Source organism: Syngnathoides biaculeatus, chromosome 12 (genome assembly GCF_019802595.1).
Source record: "Syngnathoides biaculeatus isolate LvHL_M chromosome 12, ASM1980259v1, whole genome shotgun sequence".
NCBI lineage: Eukaryota > Metazoa > Chordata > Actinopteri > Syngnathiformes > Syngnathidae > Syngnathoides > Syngnathoides biaculeatus.
Window position 1 is genome coordinate 18,868,102 of NC_084651.1, and position 21,962 is coordinate 18,890,063.

Below are 21,962 nucleotides of genomic sequence, written 5' to 3' on the forward strand. Positions count from 1 at the left end.
TTCTGACTTCAGGATCCATACCTCCACTGTTGTCCACTGCATGGACTCAGTCGCTAAGTGTTCTTCATGAGAATGGGGTTGCTAATTTAAGAGTTGGTTCTGATCACTCATGTTTTTGCTATATTGGGAGTGAGATCAGTGCCCTGTGACTGAGGGGTAATACAAGTTCACGGTGTTGTCCGTCTTTCGCCCGAAGTCAAGTAGGATATGCTACAATGGCCTGTGACCCTGAACTGGATAAATGTTGTTGAAAATGGATAAATGGATGGGAGTGAGATCATGCCTTTTTTTTTTTGCCGTTGTGAAAGTTAGTCTCTCCTTGCATTTATATCTGCGTATGTGAGGGAACTATCCATCCCCATATTCCAGATCCATATTCCAGATCATCCGGCTGGTTCCACATTGTCCATCAAATTTCAGTTCTCGTCACCTTCTTCATTTCCCTCCAACGGAAGATCCATCCATTTTCCTGCCACTTATCCTCACGAGAGTCGCGGGGAGTGCTGGAGCCTATCCCAGCTGTCAACAGGCAGGAGGCACGGTACACCCTGAAGTGGTTACCAGGCAATCGCAGGGCACATTGAGACAAACAGTCACACTCACAATCACACCTATGGGCAAGTTAGAGTGCCCAATTAATGTTTTGGGGATGTGGGAGGAAACTGAAGTGCCTGGAGGAAACCCACACAGGGACGGGAGAACATGGAAACTTCACACAAGCGGGTGCAGGATTGAACCCGGGACCTCAGAACTGTGAGGCCAACGCTTTCCAACTGCTCCACCGTGCCGCCCCAACTGAAGATGACCTGCCAATTTTCAATCTGAGCAACCCTGGTTTGCACATATCCTACAAAACTGTCTCTTGTGAGTTGTATGTACTTATATTATAAACTTTTTTTTTTTTTACTGTTTAGAGAATTGTATTGAAATCTTAGTGGATTGTGTAAAGTATGTCACTATCCCCCATTTGCTTCTTATTTATGGAAACTCTGGTTATACAGAGTCCATTAGCATTTTTAGCTCAACAAAACAACTTGTTTTCTCTCACCACCCATTTAGATTTGCCAGAAAAACTATACAAAAGAGACACAAACAGAATAGATAGAGTGTAATGTAAGGAGAATCAGGGGTGGAAAAAAAGTGCTTGATAGAATCCTATGATTACACAGTATGCAAATCATGGGCACACTCCGATTCTCATCTTAATCTCAGAGTACTTGAACCGTGCATAAAACATTCATATTTTTCTATTCAGTGAGTACCAGTGCAGCTTCAGTGCTCCCAGAAGAAGCCATTTCCCCAGACATTCATTGGGTTTCCACTCTGGACAATGCAGCCTGGAGAGACCAGAAAGATAGAGCTATATAATCCATACACATGAATGTCAACCGTAAAGACAAAACAAGACGAAAAGGCTTGCAGAATCTTCTATACAGGTTGGACTCCTCTCACTATCCTGCTACAAAAGACAACTCTGGACACAAGCCAACATTTGGGGAAATGTCCACTGGTATTAAAATACCCATCATCCATTTTCTGAGCCGCTTATCCTCACAAGGGTGCGGGAGTGCGGAAGCCTATCTCAGCCTATCATTGGGCAGGAGGCGGTGTACACCCTGAACTAGGCCAACCAATCGCAGGGCACATAGAGACAAACAACAGTCACACCTACAAGAAATTTAGAGTTTCAAATTAATGCACGTTTTTGGGATGTGGCAGAAAATTGGAGTTCCCAGAGAAAGCCATCACAGGTATGAGGAGAACACGCAAACTCCACACACGTGGGGCTGGGATTGGAACCCCGGTCTTCAGGACTTTGAGTTCAAGGTTCTAATCAGTTACGACACCACACTGCCTTAAAATACCCATGAAAGTGGAAATATATCTGCCTATTTACTTTCTCTTCTCAATGGCCTTTAATATTGTTGGTTGGGAACATCTGTTGAAAGGAATCATTTTCCATCTAAATTTCCCAGAACTACAACAGGGAATCTCCTTCCTTAGCAAAGGTTTGTCACGGGTGAGGTACATCTTGTGTCATAATTTTTTTCGTTATACCCCACAAAAAGGAACTTTTTTTTGTTGCTGTCAGCACAAAACACAAACCAATATGCAAGACAGGCAAATAAATGTAAACATTACATGCAAAAAGATTTAAAAATGAAAAATAGTCTTAAAATGAATAGACCTAACAACATTCGAGATCTTCTTTTCCTTTCGGCTTGTCCCGTTAGGGGTCACCACAGCATTAGGGGTCACCACAGCGTGGTCATCTTTTTCCATCTATGCACATTTCGTGCATCTTCCTCTCTAACACCCACTGTCCTCATGTCTTCCCTCACAACATCTATCAACCTTTTCTTTGGTGTTCCTCTCGCTCGTTTGCCTGGCAGCTCCATCCTCAGCACCCTTCTACCAATATAATCACTCTCTCGCCTCTGGACATGTCCAAACCATTTAAGTTTGCACTCTCGAACCTTGCATCCAAAACATCGAACTTTGGCTGTTCCTCTAATGAGCTCATTTCTAATTCTATCAAACCTGCTCACTCCGTGCGAGAACCTCAACATCTTCATTTCTGCTACCTCCAGTTCTGTTTTCTGATGTCTCTTCAGTGCCACCGTCTCTAATCCTCACTACTGTTTTATAAACTTTGGCCTTCATCCTAGCGGAGAATCTTCTGTCAGATAGAACACCAGACTCCTTCCGCCAACTGTTCCACCCCACTTGGACGCGTTTCTACACTTCCTTACCACACTCTCCACTGCTCTGTATTGTTGACCCCAAGTATTTGAAGTCATTCACCCTCGCTATCTCTTCTCCCTGGAGCTTCACTCTTCCTCTTCCGGCCCTCCCATTCACGCACGTATATTCTGTTTTACTTTGGCTAATCTTCATTCCTCTCCTTTCCAGTACATGCCTCCATCTTTCTAATTGTTCCTCCACCTGCTCCCCGCTTTCACTGCATATCACAATATCATCTGCGAACATCATTGTCCAAGGGGATTCCAGTCTAACCTCATCTGACAGCCGTTACCACACCGAACATGAAGGGGCTCAGAGCTGATCCCTGATGCAATCCCACCTTCACCTTAAATTGTTCTGTTATGCCTACGGCACACCTCACCACTATTCTGCTCCTCTCATACATGTCCTGTACTATTCTAACATATTTCTCCGCCACACCAGATTTCCGCATGCAGGACCACACTTCCTCTCTTGGTACTCTGTCACAGGCTTTCTCTAGATCCACAAAGACACAATGTAGCTCCTTCTCCATTTTCTTTGTACTTTTAAATTGGCATCCCCAAGGCAAATAATGCATCTGTGGTACTCTTTCTAGACATGAAACCATACTGTTGATCGCAGATACTGACTTTTGACCCAAGTCTACCTTCCACTACTCTTTCCCATAACTTCATTATGTGGCTCATCAATTTTATTCCTCTATAGTTGCCACAGCTCTGCAAGTCCCCTTTGTTCTTAAAAAAGGAGACTAGCAAACTTTTCCTCCATTCCATCTATTATCTCTTTATTGCATCCTCTTTAAGACAAATGTAGTAAACAACATGGGCGGCATGGTAGAACAAGTGATTAGAGTGTTGCTCTCACAGTTCTGAGGTCTGGGGTTCATATCCCAGCCCCGTCAGTGTGGAATTTGCATGTTCTCCTTATGCCTGCGTGGATTTTCTCCAGGCACACCGGTTTCCTCCGAGATCCCTAAAACATGCATTAATTAGAGACTAATTGAAAATTGCGCCTCGGTGCAATTGTGAGTGCAACTGTTGTATTTTGCCATGTGCCCTCCGATTGGCTGGCAACCAGTTCAGGGTGTACCCTGCCTCCTGCCCAATAAAAGTTGGGATAAGCTCCAGCATTACTCCTTGTGAGGATAAGCAGCTCAGAAAATGAATGATTGGATAAACAACATAGAACAACAACTCTGAACCTATTTTTATGCTCTCTTTGACTGATATAATAATTCTGTTGTTATTCTTTGAACCTGTGTTATTTTCCATTCATCATGTCCATGTGAAGTAGGCGGAATGACACCTTTGTTATATCACAGGAAACAATGACTCAGCTCAAAACATGCATTACAGATCATTTCAGTTCCATATTTTCCAAATATAATATAATAATGACTGTGAACCTGTAAACATGATGAAAGCTCACATTAAAAATTGAAAAAATATCGGCAGAATTACCAGTCCTGGGTGGACTTGGCCTCTTGCCCAAAGTCGGGTGGGATAGGCTCCATCTTACCCGTGACCCTAATATGGATAATAAGTAGTAAAGGAAATGGATAGATGGAAGATGAAGAGTTTAAAATGACAAATGCTTCAAGTGAGACAACCTTGTGAAAAAAAGTGTTCTTTGTAGGCTGAAAAATAATTTGACATTTTAATTTAACCTGAACTTTGTTGACATTTTCTGTGTCTAAAGAACTGTGGAGGGAGAGCTTTTTCAGTGCGGGTAGAGATATGACTCAAGATCTTTTGCCCATGTGTTTTTCAAATTTACATTTAAAGCTGTGATTAACACATTTTCAAATTGAAGCTAGCTGTGGGGTGGAAGGAGTCTTGCCCTTTCTCTGTGGTCTACCAGCCTTGGTACTGGTGCAGCCGCTGGTACTCCAGTTTTAATCCATTACACTCCCGTCTGTGGGGGGAGTGCTGTGTCAGGCTGGGGAGGACTCTCGGCCAGATGTTCCAGCACTGTGGCTGGCTAACATATACAGTATTTGCACATCATTTGGGGAGCAGCCTAAGCTGGGAGGGGGTAAAGGTTACTGGTCATTATTGCCTTGTGACTGTCTCCCCTCACTTCCACCAGTCTCTCCAATTTTAATGCACTACACACATCCACACACAATCACAGTACAGGGATAATGGTTGCCAGTTGGGGAGCTGGTGGAGCACTGTAATACGATGGGTATTCACATTTCTTTTGATTCCTGGGCCATACCCCCCTTCGGTTGCGAGGGCACGGAGGGATGCCTCCCCTGAACTTGGGCTCATTTTGACTCGTTGAGTACCCCTGCTCTAAACCATCAATCAGTGTGAATATGAGTATGAATGGTTGGTGACAACCCTATATGTGTCGTGCGACTGGTTGGCATCCAGGTTGTATCCAAAATGTATACCAAAATGTCAGCTGAGATACGCTCCAGCTTACTGTTGTTTGCTTGCCTTGGCGCCCCACACCTTGCTCTCTACTTCTGCCTCACACACTATGTGTTTCTTATTTATAAAAGAACAACAACAACAACAACAACAACAACAACAAATCATTTACGGTGTGAGAAAACAACAAGAACACAGGCTCTTTCAAAACCACACAAATGGCTCATTTGAATTTAAGATGATCACTAAATGGTTGCATATACTTTAGGTAATTAATTATGATGCTTGCATTATGCAATGTGAATACTAATTGCTAATTTAGAACAGTTTTTGCTCACTGTTAAATTCAGGTCATACTAAGCCTGAAGGAAACAGATGTGCATATGGAAAGAAAACGAGATGTTTTCCCTTTCTCAAGTTTTGGGCAAAAGAAGATTAAGAGTCTTATTTGCATTTAACACCACAGACACAGTAGTTTAACATTGGAAGCTGAAATTGGAATTGGCATTGTGTGTGATGCCAAGGATGAGAGCCATAGCAGATGTTATCTTTATGTGTGGAATGGGTTATCATATCATGGAGCACATTTATTGTCCCTCTCTGAAATGTCACTGGAGGTTTTGATTAACTTGTCTGCACAGTGAACTCAATGACATGGCTTTTTCTTCACAGCCGCCCTCATGATGCATTGTCACAAAGCTGCTTTGTTCCAGTCACATCATGTTCTCCAGAACAAGTGCGACTCCAGGTCAAGTTTAGGTGGGTTGTGCCCATGACCTCATTTTGAAAAGTAGTGTTCTGAACTTTGATCAAACGTTTTAGACTTTGAAAAGACCATTTGATATAAGACCCCAAAAATGATTACTATATCTATTTATTTATCAAATACATGATAAGAGTTTTTTTTTTTTTAATCAGAAAAGCAGTATAAATAGCAGTATAAGAGCGAGAGAGTATATGCAGCATTATAAATACACTATGATGCACCACTACAAGCTCCTGACTAGACAGTGTCGATACAAAACACAACAATTCAAAAGGAGGAAGGAAGGAGGAAGAATTGCTGTGTGGTTAAGTGTCATTTCATAGTTTGTGTCAGCTTTGTAAATCAATCATTAACTAGTCATTTGGCGTGTGCCGATGTGTCTACATGGTGGCCATATTGGGAAGGTTGATGTTCCCGTCAAAGGCAAATGCATGGACATTGAAAAGAAGTCATAACTTGTATTTTACTTTACGTTTTTGTCAATGCCAAACCGCTGCGTGCTATCAATGCAAAACTTTTTTTTCTTAAAATTTTGTTTCAAAATGTATTTGAGTATGATTGATAGGTTGGGCTCAGCCAATTATGCCCCTAAATAGGCCTGACTTTGTCACTGCCCAAGAATGGCAGAACGAAGTTAAATGTTCCTTATAAAAATAAATACATCAATGGATACCAGTAATGACTTTTCTTGGTTATCAAAATTCACAGTGCTGCTGATAAGAGTGATAAACTATTTCCCTGCTGAACCACCAATGTCTGCTCACCATAATGTGTCTATATCTCACTGACCTGGAGCCTTGTTTGTGAAACGATGGCGACTTGAGTCTCTGCTCGTTGTGGCGACATCTCTGTGACATCTCATTGAGTCTCCTGGAGACTAGCTGGGTCACCAAGGAATTGTGATGAGATCAAACATGCTGAATTTAATTGGAGGCCTTTGAGAGACTCATCAATATGCTTATTGTAGAGAGCCATCAGGAGTAGGTAGTTGGAACATGTGGCTTAGCGGGATGACTACATCAGACAGCGAGGAGGGGAAGGCAAGGGAGAAACACTGGTTTTGGAAGAGAACCAAATTGGGTGAGCATAGTTTAGGTGCAGATCATTGAATAATTACATGCATACCACAGAAACCTGGAAATAGGAGCGTTGGATGGTATTGAGTCAAGACAGCTCGATAGTTTCAGATGTTGAAGTGTTTAACATTAAAGATAGTTGTTTCTTGTCCCCCTGTTGTAGTTGTCATTATGTGGTGCTTTTATGTATTTTTCTGTAGTTTTGTTCACACTGTGAGCTGGGTTGATGTTATGTTCGGTGACCCTCTGTCCATTTCTACTCTGTAGTGAACACATTATGAGATTGTTGGAGGCTATTTTTTGTTCAACAAAGAGATTCTTCCCAAGGCAAGCTCAAGTGCACCCTTTTGTTCTTGTTGTGCAATTCAAGATTGCTACACTATAATCTGCCCAAGGTAGAAGTATAGTGGTTCACTCACCTGACTAATTTGCGATCTGTGTTTGTTCAATTCACACTCAATGACTGTGTGACTCTGACTGATTGTGCATCTATTTACATTTTCCGTGAATGATTGACAACCAGTCCAGTGTGTCATGTGTCTTTATTCCATTATTAGATGGCATAAATAGCACATGTAAAACTAAAAGGATGGCCCGGAAAATTTACTCATATGTACCATGGTCCATTTCATGATTACACGTTTAAAGTGACAGGAGATTTGAGTTTGAATCAATATTGGAACATTGCTGCCTGGGGGTTTGTATGATGTCTTCATGCTTGTTTGGGACTTGTCTGGGTACTCCAACTTCGTACCAAGTCCCAAACAAGCATTTTAAGTTAAATCAAGACTATAAATTTGTTACGAACGAGGCTCGAGGGCGGACCCAAATGCGCGACTCCAGAGGCAAGCAGGTAATGTACAGAAAGCCTTTATTGGGTCTATAGTCAATGATCAGCGAAACAGTCAGGAAAAGCAGCAGTACCAGAAGAGGCAGGCTTACTAGTATGGTCAGGGAAGAGGCGAGTGTTGGTACACGGTAGGTCAGGTATACAGGATTGCAGGAACGAGGCGACCGGGTTAATGATTTTGGTGATCGGGAACGGACCAACGAACCTGGGAGCAAGTTTGGGGGATTCCATCCGCAGCGGAAGATCCTTGGTGGAGAGCCACACTCGCTGCCCCACCCTGAGTTCTGGTGCGGCTCTCTTCTTACGGTCCGCTGCAGACTTGTAGATGTTGTCCATGCGCAGTAGCGTCCTTCGGGCTGCCTCCCAGGTCTGTGTGCAGCGCCATACCACTGCCAGGGCCGACGGCACCGCGGAATCTGTGGCCAATGAGGTAAACAGAGAGGGAGGATAGCCGTGCACAATGTGGAGTGGAGCCATACCTGTTGAGACGGAGAGTAGGGAGTTGTGGGCGTACTCAACCCATTTGAGGTGCTGGCTCCACATGCTGTGGTCCCTAGATGCTAAGCATCGAAGTCCGGTCTCTAATTCCTGATTTACCCTCTCTGTTTGGCCGTTAGACTCCAAATGATGGCCCAAAGTTAGACTATCCGAAGTGCCGATGAGGGTGCAGAATTCCTTCCAGAAGCGGGCGCTGAATTGTGGGCCTCTGTCCGAGACGATGTCCCGGGGGAACCCGTGGTAGCGGACGACCTCGTCCAACACCAGCTGGGCTGTCTGCTTGGCGGACGGGATCTTTGGAAGTGGCACGAAGTGAACCATCTTGGAGAATCGGTCCACTACATACAGCACAACTGTGAGATACCTCCCCACACATGACCAACAGTCCTCCAGTGCTACCTGTGATTTATTATTGTAGGGGAAGACTGAACATTAACACTTGAAAATGAGAAACAACTGAATTATATTCTGTCCTGAGCCTGATGGTAGAATCTGTCAACCACTGATTTTCATTTGTAATAGTATATTGCATTTTCATATTGCTGTGTTGGAAAAATGTGAAAACCTCTTCCCAAGTTGCACACACTTACCTGAGACTACTTACTAGGTCTGAAATTACATACTGGAGCTAAATCTCTGTGATATGTGTATGTATGTTTCAAGCGGACAGGATGACATTCAGAAGGTGATAAAAGCATGGCAAATTTAAAATTGAATTTGTTTGGTGATTACTTCTCTGTGCCATGTCATCACCCACCCTGCATTCAGATTGTGCACGAGCAGTGACTTAAAGATGGGTGATACCAACCCAAATAAAAGCCTGCAGTGTTTAGTACCTTTGCTTTATCCTTTGCAACCACCATTTTTCTTATTCACCTCAGGTCCAGAGAGGACTGTTGTTGTCTTCATGGTCAGGACAACGTCTTGGTGAAGATATCAGTGGACACACCTTAAGATTTCTGCAATGTGTCTTCTCTACTTTCTGCATCAGAGAATAGAGACAAAACTAAGAGTACTCTCACAACTTCCCAAATGCCAACATTTAGATAAGAGTTTCCCAATGACTGTAACTGACACAGTAGGTTGCAGTAAAATTTTCACTTTTTGCAGCTGATATAGAATTTATGACAATGCAGTGCTATGGGGGCACAAGCCAGTGCAATCTTTAGGCCAGTCCGCAGCCCGGATAAATGCAGAGCGGTGCGTCAGGAAGGGCATTCGGCGTAAAACTGTGCCAAACAAATATGAGAGTTCAAAAAAGAATGCCACACTGGAATGGTCGTGGCCCAGGTTAACAACGTCCGCACCCAGCACTGTTAACCTTGCAGAGCGCTGCTGGAAATTCAGCTACTGTGGGTTAAAGACAAAGAAAAGGATGAAAGCGGAATCTTTGGGAGAGAAAGAGAAGGGGAACGCACAGAGCCTATAACTGCTGGAAATTCAGCTACTGTGGGTTAAAGACAAAGAAAAGGATGAAAGCGGAATCTTTGGGAGAGAAAGAGAAGGGGAACGCACAGAGCCTATAACTCACTGTGGGAACTTTAAATGTTGCGACAATGACAGGAAAAGCTCAGGAGTTGGTTGACATGATGATTAGGAGAAAGGTTGATATATTGTGCATCCCAGAGAGCAGGTGGAAAGGCAATAAAGGCCAGAAGTTTTGGGGCAGGGTTTGATTTATTCTACTATGGAGTTGATGGGAAGAGTAATGGAGTAGGGGTTATGTTAAAGGAAGAGTTAACTAAAAATGTCTTGAGGTTCATAGTATCAGATTGAGTGATGAGGCTGAATAGTGAAATTGAGTGAAAGTGAAATTGTTATGCATAATGTGATTAGCGGCTATGCCCCACAGGTAGGATGTGACCTAGAGGTGAAAGGGATATTCAAGAAGGAACTAGATGAAGTTGTTCTGAGCATCCCAGACATAGAGAGAGTTGTGATTGGTGCTGTAAAGGACATAGTGGTGAAGGAAACATGGGTGATGAAGAAGTTATGGGTTAGTATGGCATCCAAGAAAGGAACTTGGAGGTACAGATGGTGGTAGAGTTTGCAAAAAGGATGGAAATAGCAGTAGAGAACATTTTCTTTTTCCAGAAGAGGCAGGAAAATAGGGTAACCTACAAGTGTGGAGGCAGAAGCATGCAGGTGGTTTACATTTTCTACAGATGATGTAATCTGAAGGAGGTCACTGACTGGAAGGTCATGGTAGGGGAGAGTGTATCTAGACAGCCTAGGATGGTGGTGTTTATGATGCGAACTATGTGGTGGAAATTTAGAAAGGAAGAGTGTTGTGTGGCCTTTCAGAAAGAGGAAAGCAGTGATCTCGGTGGACATGAGGAGCTCCTGTAAGATGGACTACAACAGCCAAAGGTGATCAGAGAGACAGGTAGGAGAATACCTGATGTATCTCCTGGTAGGAAAGGGGAGAAGGAGACTTGGTAGTGGAACCCCAAAGTACAGGAAATCATACAAGGAAAGAGCTTAGCAAAGACGTGGGATACCAAGAGGATCAAGGAGAGCAGAAAGGGACGCATTGAGATGGAATGTGGGGCAAAGATAGAGGTGACAAAGGTTAACAAGAGGCATACAATGCCAGACTGGACCTTGAAGAAGGAGAAAGGGATGTCTACAGGTTGGACAGACAGAGGTATAGAAATGGGAAGGATGTGCAGCGGGTTAGAGTGATGAAAGATAGAGATGGGATTGTGTTGACTGGTGGTAGTAGTGTGGTAAATAGATGGAAAGAATACTTTCCAAGTTGATGAATGAAGAAAATGAGACAGAGAAGGGAGAGTAGAAGAGGCAAGTGTAATGAACCAGGAAGTGGCAATGATTAGTAAGGGGGAAGTTAGAAAGGCACTGAATAGAATGAAAATTAGAAAGGCAGTTGGTCCTGATGACATACCTGTGGAAGTATGGAAGCAATTTGGAGAGGTGGCCATGGAGTTTTTGACCAACTTATTTAATAGAATACTAGTTGGAGAGGAGATGCCGAAAGAGTGCAGGAAAAGTGTGCTAGGCCCCATTTTTAAAAACAAGGCGATGTTCAGAACTGTGGAAACTACAGAGGAAAAAAGATAATGAGCCACACAATGAAGTTATGTGAAAGAGTATTGGAAGCGAGACTTAGGACAGAAGTAAGTATTGTGAGCAACCGTATGATTCATGTCATGTGCTGCTTGTTGTGAAATGAGTTTAATTCATTGCCACCATGCGGCACTCCTATCCAAAAATTTTGTTCACAAGTTAAAGCAAAAAAATAATTCGGACAGTTCACAAGTCAGATCACTCTTATCGCAAGGCACCACTGTACTATAGTTGTGTAAATTGATTTGTAAATGTGTAATATCTGTCCTTGAGGTCTGCACTCTACTGAGTGATCTTGTAGTTACAGTTTTGGAATTGTTAGGGTGTCGTAGAAAACTATTTTTATCTCTACATTTAGGAGGATACATAAACTGTATAAAGTACTGTATGTGGTGCTGGTGCCATTCAAAATCTCAAACAATCTTCTCCAAACTGTATAAATGAGCGATTAAGTTAGTGATTCACAATGATGTTACGGTAGGTAGTGTCAGTTATCAAATCTCTGCATGTTTGATTGTAGCTCTCTGTATTCTACCAATATTTGACATTATTCTTTTGTGTGAGCATAAGATCCATTCATATATTCCCATCGTACTAATAGTCACTGGGGCTTTGGAGACAATCCAAGCAAATTCTACACAGAAAGTCCTGAGTGACGGTCAAACCATAGGAAGATGGTCTACAGTTATGTCTCGGCTTAGACTACTCTGAACACGCTTTTGTGTGGAATTCTTTCACGTTATTTGCCCTTCCCCCACATGTAAATTATGTCACCCAGCCAAATGCCTTGAAAAGACGCTGACACAATACTCTTCCTCTTCTTTCATGGGTTAAATGCAGTGAATTGATTTTGCAGGGAACTGATTTTGTTGTAAATTTTATGTGACAAATTAAGTGCTGTTATATTTTCCGCAGCAGTGCTAACCACTCTTTGACTACATTTCCTGAGAGCAAGATTTGTCTAGATTTGAGCAGAAATATTGATCAAAACACATTTTGGTGATTTTTCCACACTAGTAGGCGGCCATCACAGGGACATTCTCGCCATGTTTTGTGTGTGTGAGTCTAATTGTGTGTGTGCACTCTGTTGCACTTTTCTCCAGGGGAATTTTTATACTTCAATGTATTCTTCAACATGAAGATCCTTCAGTCTTACCAGGAAAATAAAATTTACTGTTTTTGTTTTCATGTGAGTGATTTTCCATTTTCACCAGTTGAATCGTCTCAGGTGAGCATACTAAAACAACTTTTAAGAATGATGAAAGTATTCTGGTGGCCTACACTATTTTTGGCATGCATAAAATTCAGTTGTGGTTGGGTCATTTTGGACGTGAGCCTTTGCTCAGCAATCTCTTCCCCCACACGCACATACACATGTACACACACGTAGACACACGCATACACACACGCACGCACACACACAAAACTGTTGCCAAATGTATTTTTCTTGCAAAAAACTAACCATTTAAAATCATAGCTGGTTAAAATGCTGAGTGGCTAGTAACTCTGGGAAAACATGTAGCCACAACGGCTGGTGAGTAAAAGATCCATCCATCCATTTTCTTCACCGCTTATCTTCACGAGGGTCGTGGGGAGTGCTGGAGCCTATCCCAGCTGTCAACAGGCAGGAGGCAGGGTACACCCTGAAATGGTTGCCAGCCAATCGCAGGGCACATAGAGACAAACAGCCACACTCACATTCACACCCAGGGGCAGTTTAGAGTGTCTAATTAATGTTGCATGTTGTTGGAATGTGGGAGGAAACTGGAGTGCCTGGAGGAAACCCGTGCAGGCACAGGAAGAGCATGCAAACTCCACACAGGCTAGTCTGGGATTGAACCCTGGACATCAGAACTGTGAGGCCAACGCTTTACCAGCTGCTCCACCGTCCCGCATGAGTGAAACAATTAATGTCAAATTGTTTTTATAGACCATTACAAAATTCAACTCTCTACAGTTCACACTCATTATCTCTCTAATAACTTAAACTCTTGAAATAAAACTCGCCATGGATGCTTATTATTTAATCTATCCTCGTTTTACGATTGCTGCAGGGTATGGTCAGAATTAGCTACTGTATGTAGTTGTTGCCTCTTTGGAAGTGGCAAATAAATTTTGATTGAAACAAGCTTGCTAAGTATAGTGTTGTCTGACCTATCATAACAATATCCAGTTTTTCTTGAAAATTCCTCCTTGAAAAGGAATTTTTAATTATGTTTGTCTTTTCCTGCTGTATCACCGGCTCCACATAATGTATGAATGACACGATGGAGCAGCTGGAACGTGTTGGCCTCACAGTTCTGAGGACCCGGGTTCAATCGCAGCCCTTTCTGTGTGGAGTTTGCATGTTCTCTCCGTGCCTGCATGGGTTTCCTCCGGGGACTCCGGTTTCCTCCCACATCACAAAAACATGCAACATTAATTGGACACTCTAAATTGCCCCTCGTTCTGATTGTGAGTGCGGCTGTTTGTCTCAATGTGCCCTGCGATTTGCTGGCAACCAGTTCAGGGTGTACCCTGCCTCCTGCCCGTTGACAGCACTCCCCACGACCCTCGTGAGGATAAGCGGTGAAGAAAATGGATTGATGGATGGATGGACAGCTATAATTAACCAGTCAAAAGACAGAAAAATTATTTGTCAACTCAGAGCCTTTGCAAAGGCGGAGAGTGGTGAATCTTAAAGGTGAGTGGATCAGATTGGTTAAAAAAAAAACCCCAAAGAACCAGCCATTAGTAATTTGTGTTCTTGACATGGGCCAGCATTTGAGTCAGTGATGGCCCTGGGAGGTTAAATTGATATGGCAACACACGGAAAAAAACACAAATCACAAATGATTGGAAGCTACCTATGAAATAAAGATAATAGACTGTTGGAAAAAATGGATACCATTTCATGTAAGTTGTAAATGTAGGTCAGTGCTTTTGATGGCTTGGTGCCTAAATTGTGTAGTATCTGCCAAAATAAAAACCTAAATGATTTGAGGATTTTGTAGTACTGGTACCTGTATATGTATTATTGGTCATCCATTTTTAACTGCAGTCTTTAAAGCCATACCTATTATAATTGCATTGTACAATATGCTCTAATCAAACAACCCCTGTACATTTACAGTGATCATAATGTAACATTTACAGTAGAAATGAACATGTATGACTTGACGTCAGAAAATTATTATTATGGTACAGGATAAACGTGGTGTCACCTCCTTCATTTGGCATTAGTGTTGTGCATAATTATTAATGAATTTTTGTTAAATATGCTTTTTCATGGGCAACATTTCGGAGGACTTTTCAACAACTGGATAACCAGCATAATATAATTATGTGAAATCATGTCTCAGCAGAGGCTCTGTATTTGACATTTTCCTCATTTCAGTGCATAAAACCACATTGGACTGTGACCACCCCCTGCTGAAGGCATTCAGGCTTCTGTCAAGGGAACTTTTTTATCCAGCCTACACATACATTTCCTGTTCAGTGGTGAAGAAAATCTGCTTTGTTTCGGCAGCTTTAGCGGAATCCGTTATCTGCACATATGAGGCTCCTGGTTACAAATTTGATACATCACGAATCCTTCTGTCTGACATTTGTACTGTGAAAATGTGCTCGGTAAAGCCAGGCAGGTTGCTGCGCTTCCATTTGTTTTCCCACTACCATGAAACCAGTTCCTTTGTTGTGAATAGTAAACAACAATACTGTAATACAATATCATCACAGAGGAGAGATCCTTGCTCATACTGTATCAGCACCAGTTTGTTTTGCTTTGGAAAACAGAAGATGGAATGCAGTCATCCTGGTCAACAGACTAATAGAAACCTATTGTACAGGTTTTCTGTGAACCCATTTTTAAAGGGGATGCAGTGGATATCAAAAAATGACTTTTAATGGTTTGTTCACAAATAGTTGGGCCTGTTCGTGCATAACATACCAAAGTAAACAACGAAGTAAGTCTTTTGTTTATCTGCATACTGTATATCCAGAGCGGGTGTCTTTTCTACGCTGCAATTAATATTTAGGAGACAATAACCAGCCCCATACTGAGTTTCTCTGCCTAGGACATGATTAGCAAGGCTGGGTGAAGACCCTGGGCTACATTTTCTCGTTTTCCCCCAGACTGGGCCAGCACAAGCATGTGCCCAAAATGCAAAAATGGTGACAAGAGACAGTCCACAAAGCATCAGCAAAGCTGAGCCTTCATTCCGAAGATGAATGATGAACTCAGGCAATAAATGGAGGAAGGTAAACGCTGACAGATCGGGTGTATAAATTACTATATTTCTTCATCCCTGTAACACATTTTTAAAACACCTGGAGCTGCTTCAAATTGTGGAAAAACATGCACAGTACTGTATATCTCATTTAAATATGAACAATTTCCACGTTCATGATACTGACCTGTAAAACTGCACTGTATTTCTTTTCAGAGCTGTCTCTTTGTAGAACTTGCATGTTGCAAACTACAGCTCTCTCTAGTCTACTTATCTGATACTCACATGAACAACAAAGTCTACAGAATTCATACCAGACCAAATGACATTTTTTGCCCACAATGGGAGCGTCAAACTCAGTTGTGTTGTGGATCACATTGTAGCTACGGTTTCCCACAGAGGGTTGTTATTACTACGAAACCCAACAAATCTTTAATTGCCTCATCATATTTACACTCAAAATTTATGAACTAGTTTTGGAATCAGAAATCAAGTGCAATGTGTTTTTCAAACATTCTTCATGTTTGGAAACATGAAAAGGCTTATATTATCTCAACACTATTATTTATGACATTTTTGAATCATGGAAGTTGACATGTAATTTGCCTTTGCGGGACACATAAAATCATGTGGGGGGCCTTGAGACACCTATGGCCTACATACACTCTGCAAGAGCAAGCCTGTATTGTAAAAAACTGAAAAACGTCACCTCAAATATTTAGAATGAATGAGCCAATTTGTTTCTGGTGAATAAAAACATTAATTCTGAGGTAAACTGGGAAAGGGTACCGAATAAATAGAACAAATACAACTTTCTGCACCGTGATCGTCTGGCAACCAAGTTAAGTGTGTACTCTGTTGCCTGCCTGAAGAAAGCTGGGTTGGGCTCCAGCACTCTTGTGACCCTTGTGAGGATAAGCAGCTCAGATAATGGATGGGTGGATGGACAACTTTCCGTGGTGTTAAAATTCTTGTTTTTTTTTTCAAATCAGAAAGAAAGTTACTAGGCATTTTATACACGCTGATATGGCTCTTCAGACTTCTTGAGGATGTGCAGTGGGTTTACAGGATACACTTTTTACAAAACCATTGTGTTTAATCATAGTTTTTGTGGCAGTCAGTTCGACATGATAGAGTTTTTGACATGTTCTCCGTTTTGTTTGTTTCCTGTGTTCGATGTCTCCTCTGCTCATTTTGTTTGTTGTGTCCACCGATTCACGCTTACGTTGCTCCTTTGTGTTGAGCAATCAGCTTCCTCCAGCAACTTATGTCTTGTCCAGGTGTTTCTCGTTGTCTCATCAATCTATGTGTATTTAACTCTCTGGTTTCTTTCAATTCGTGTCTGTCCATTCTCATATTGTGTATAGTGTTCCTGCATTATTGCTTTGTTTCACTGTTGTTGTCATATCTGTCCGTGCCCATGCCACAATCTCTGTACCATGTCTTGTCTAGCTTCTAATTTAGGTTTATTTAAATTATACTTTACTGTGAGCATGTTGTTGTGACTTTGTGTAGTTGTCTTTCCTTGTAAATTAAATATTTTTTGAGATTCCTGGATTCCTGCCTTGCGTCCCTGCTTCCCTGCACTTGGGTCCTCCACACCTTGCCTTGCATTCCTCGCCCTCACTAGCCTCTACTCTGACAATTTTGTCTGATTAACTTAATCATCTTTTTTTGCTACCAATAATGAAGGCCCAGTACACACACAGACTATCAGCCCGTTTTCGTTCTGATTTTGCCCCTTCACGAAAAAAGCACATCAAGTGACAATTTTAAATCCCATAAAATTACCCTATAATATTGTCTTTGGGTCTGACGTGTGTTGAGCGTGGATTTGTCCTAATTTTGGGGCCCAAAATTAGTTGGGGCCGCCATCTTAAACGATTAAGGTGTTCAATAGTTATGACGAAAATTCATCGTGTGTGGTGGAGAATCAACTTCTCCTGTTGTGACGTGGAACGGAATGTAGCCAATAATGAAGTACGCTGTCTTAGCAAAAGGAAACAATAATAGATAAAAATACTGTAAGCTTGTCTGACCAAATGCCATTTTTGTGTCAATGTGGTTTTCCCAGATGGTAAGAAATATTTTTCCAAAGCAAGTCGTTTTTTGAGGACAATGATATTTTATAAGGCTCCTGGCCACATTTTTGGGAAACATCGGCACAAAGCCGGAAGTGTTTCTTCCTTGGTTTTGTGAGATGATAGGTGATCTCACAGCTGGTGACAGGCGAGATTTTGAGTTTGGTGTTTGAATAAACTCCTTTTATGTGCTTTGTAATGTGTTATTATCGGAGCACACTCCATACAATACAAACAGATCTAAGTGCCAGATTTTTTTTATCTTCATATTTGGCGTCTGTCACGTTTTCAGATTTGAAAAGCCTCTATGTGTTTACCAGGCCTTTGGTAATATTTTTATGTTAGATAATGGATGCAAATCATGCAAAGGCCTAAGGTTCAGAAGGCACAAAAACATGATAAAAGATGCACCTTGTAATGTCATGTCACCACAATGATGAGTACTACTTTCAAAGCACTCAATCCGTGATTCCAGCCAAGCTGCAGCTGTCTTAAATTAACTCGGGCATTTCCCATCAGAAATTCTTGTTCTGGTATGAGGCCGTGACCTAGGCGATAAAGTCTTTGAAATGGTTGCAGCAGTCAGCTCTTTTCGAGGTCTAGCTAACATGATAGAAATAGCTTTGAGGACATGTTTTATGTTAAAGGCTCATTTTGTCACTGCTCCAAACACATGGCTGCACACAGAGACCGGACACAACCGATAAGATGAAATGATAGCAGTAAACTTGGCAGTCCGTGCAGCAGCTGCATTCTGTAGAGGGTTGAATTTTTACTACATCTGACAGCACCACCCATAGTAGTTTTTGGAGGCTTTTTGAAACTTAGTGGATCATCTAAAGTAAAATTTCCCTGAGGGTGTTTCTTTCCATATGAACCAAAATATGTTTGTAATGACAAAAAAAAAAAAACGTAATTTGCTCTGTCATCATGGATGACTCCTCCACATATCACTATTTAATGTAAAACACTTTATTTACATTTTCCGATAAACTAGTTAATCTTCCTCAGTCACATGGTTTCTGCAGGTACACTGGTTTCCTCCCACATTCAAAAAATACGCATGCTAGGTGTTCTGTTCAGATGTCATGAAGTGTCCTTCTGTTTTGCATATTTTATCATCGTTTTCACGTGTTATTCAGTTACACTTGTACACAGCTTTGTTAATTTAATGCCTTCGTGTAATTCCGCATCTGACCTCTGGGTGACAGCACTTATTCGTTCACACCTAGTACATTTACAGAGAAGATCGAACTTTGTGTACAAAGCAGCCACCGAACGCACATGAATTTCGTGTTGTCCATCATTTAATGTATGCTAGCCTTCAGAAACCATTGGCTGTAAGTTTGTTGTGATGCATTAGCCCATTCTTTGATGTTTATGTTGATGTGTGTTGTATGGGAATGCAAATAAGATCACTTTGATTTCGTGCATAGCCTAGCTAATTAGCTACTCTTTGATCATTGGATGTTAGATGTCAGGCTGGCTGTTTAGCTATTAGTGTGGATTTTTATGTTAACCTAAGTAACGCCTGTCCATAAGTGGAAAGGATTTTCAACTGGTTAACACTGCTAGTTTGGGGTTGGTATTGTCATACATTTTATTGATGTACAGTACAGGCTTAATGGACAACTCACCAAGTGCTGTATATTTCTTCTCACTGTTTCCACTGTTCAATGAAGGAGCTATAGAACGCTCATCTCCTGGGTCTTCAAAAGAGTTCGGCTAGCTGTTAATTCTGCTTTCTACACTGAGCACGTTAACATGTAGAAAGAACAGTACACTAAGTTAGTTGAAGTTAATTAAAAACAAGTTTCTTATAATGATTCTTTGGTAGTATGGGTGTGTGATTTTTTATTTGCACTGCGATTGACTGGGTACTAGTCTAGGGTGACCCAGGCTCCTAGGCATCTACAACCATAAAAAGGGTATTGAAAGTCATCAATCCGTCCGTCCGTCCATCCATCTTCCGCTTATTTCAGGTTGCGGACGGGAGGTTTAAAAGGAAAGGCCAGATTTCCCTCTCCCCAGCCACTTCAACCAGCTCTTCTGGGGGCATCTTGAGTCGTTCTCAGACCAGCTAGGATACGTAGTCTCTGACATGGTCCTACCATTCCAGCCCTGGTTGGGCGTGTCCAAGCAGACCGACGATGATTAGGAGGCGCACACCTGCACCTCATCTCCGCTGATTAACCCTGGTACTTATAGGACCCAGGGGATGACTGGTCTTCGCCAGATTGTCGCCTCGCATGCCTCATTCCTGCACTTCCACATTCCTGATTACAACCTCTCATGTACCAACCAACACCTGTCTCCCGACCTACCCTGTAAGCCTGACGCTACTGTTCCTGCTGTTTGTGCTCACTAACTCCCCGGTTACTGACTTTGGAATGAATAAAGACTTTCTCCTTACTGCTTACCTCTCACCCGAGTCGTGCATTTGGGTCTGCCCTCCAGTCCCGTTTGTGACAGAATGATCTGGCCATAACATGGACCCAGCCAACTCCGAAGCTCGTTACAAATCCAGGGCAGATGCCTGGCTGAGCAGGAGGCTGCCCTCCAGGTGATGAACCGGAGGCTCGTTGAGATCTGTGGCCAGCTGGAGCCGTGGCTCGCCTATCAGATTAGCACTGCTACTACGCCAACGGCAGCCTTTTCGGCTGCTACCCCGGTCCAGTACACTCTGTTTGCCCCGCCCGCTGTGGAGAATCAGCGTACTGGCGTAACACCTCTCTCCCGAATCAAACGTTTCTCTGGCGGCTCAGGGAACGTCAGACCCTTCCTCGCTCAGTGTGACCTCTGCTACTGTCGTCTGCCTTCCCGATTGACCGCTCCCGAATTGCCTTTGTCATCTCTCACATGACGGAAAGAGCGGAGGCGTGGGCCACGGCAGAGTGGAGTCGCAACTCGGAGACATGTCGCTCTTGGATGGCCTTCGTCTGCGCCATTACGCATTTCTTCCAGTGCGCCACTCCGGAACGCGAGGCAGCGGCGTACCTTATGACGTTACGCCAGGGACAGCGCCGCGTTTCCGACTACGCCATCGAGTTCCGTATGCGGGCAGCCGAGAGCCGATGGAACGAGAACGCCCTCCTAGACGCCTTCTTTCAGGGCCTCTCCCCGCAGGTCCGTGGTCTCTTCATTGCCGTGGACCTTCCTACCTCGTTGGATGCACTCATCGCGCTGGTGCTCAAAGTCGACCAAAGACTTACCATCCAGGGACAAATGGACGCGCTGGTTGGAGGAGAGACGGGGACGTCCGTTCCGCCCGCTTCCCTGCCACCTACGTTCACTCCCGCGACGGAGCCCATCCGGGTGGAGGTTCTCGACGGTCTGGCAGAGGAGTGCCTGCGACGTCAATGGGAGGGATGCTGCTTTTACTGCGGCCGCGTGGGCCACTTAATTGGCCATTGCCTGGTCAGACCGAAGCGGCCTGGCCTCAGGATCACTACCCCGGCTAGTGTGCGATATACCGCCGCAGAATCGAGTCGGGCGCTTCTCCAAGTCACTCGTTCGTGTACCGTAAAAAACAGGTACCCTCTTCACCTTACAGCGAGTGAATTCAAACTGCTTCAAGGGGCCTGGATCTTCACCAAGCTGGACCTACGGAGTGCATACCATCTGGTACGGATCCAGGTCGGGGATTAAGGGAAGATGGCATTCAATACCCCTATGGGTCATTACGAGTATTTGGTGATGCTGTTTGGGTTGATGAACGCATTTGCTGTTTTCCAGAATTTTATTAACGATGTGCTCCGGGAAAAACTGAATAGAAACATTTTTATGTACCTCGACGACATCTTGATTTTTTTCCTCAGACATGGCCTCCCACATCAGACACGTCAGGGAGGTGCTTCAGCAGCTGCTGCAGCATCAGCTGTACGTGAACGTGGAGAAGTGCGAGTTCCACCGAGCCTCCGTGTCTTTCCTGGGGTTCATCCTGGCAGAAGGGGAGATTCGAATGGATCCCGGGAAGATTGATGCGGTCCTTCAATGGCCCACTCCCGCTTGTTGGAAGGACGTGCAGAGGTTCATCGTGTTTGCTAACTTCTACCGTAAGTTCATCCGGAACTTCAGTTCTATTGCCACCCCTCTGCATGCTCTCACATCCCCCTGCAACACCTTTGAGTGGACCAGGACCTGTCAGGAGGCCTTCGACAGGCTCAAGGCGAGCTTTACCAGCAAGCCAATCCTCATAATGCCAGACCTGGATCGGCAGTTTGTGATCGAGGTGGATGCTTCGGACACTGGGATGGGAGCGGTTCTATTC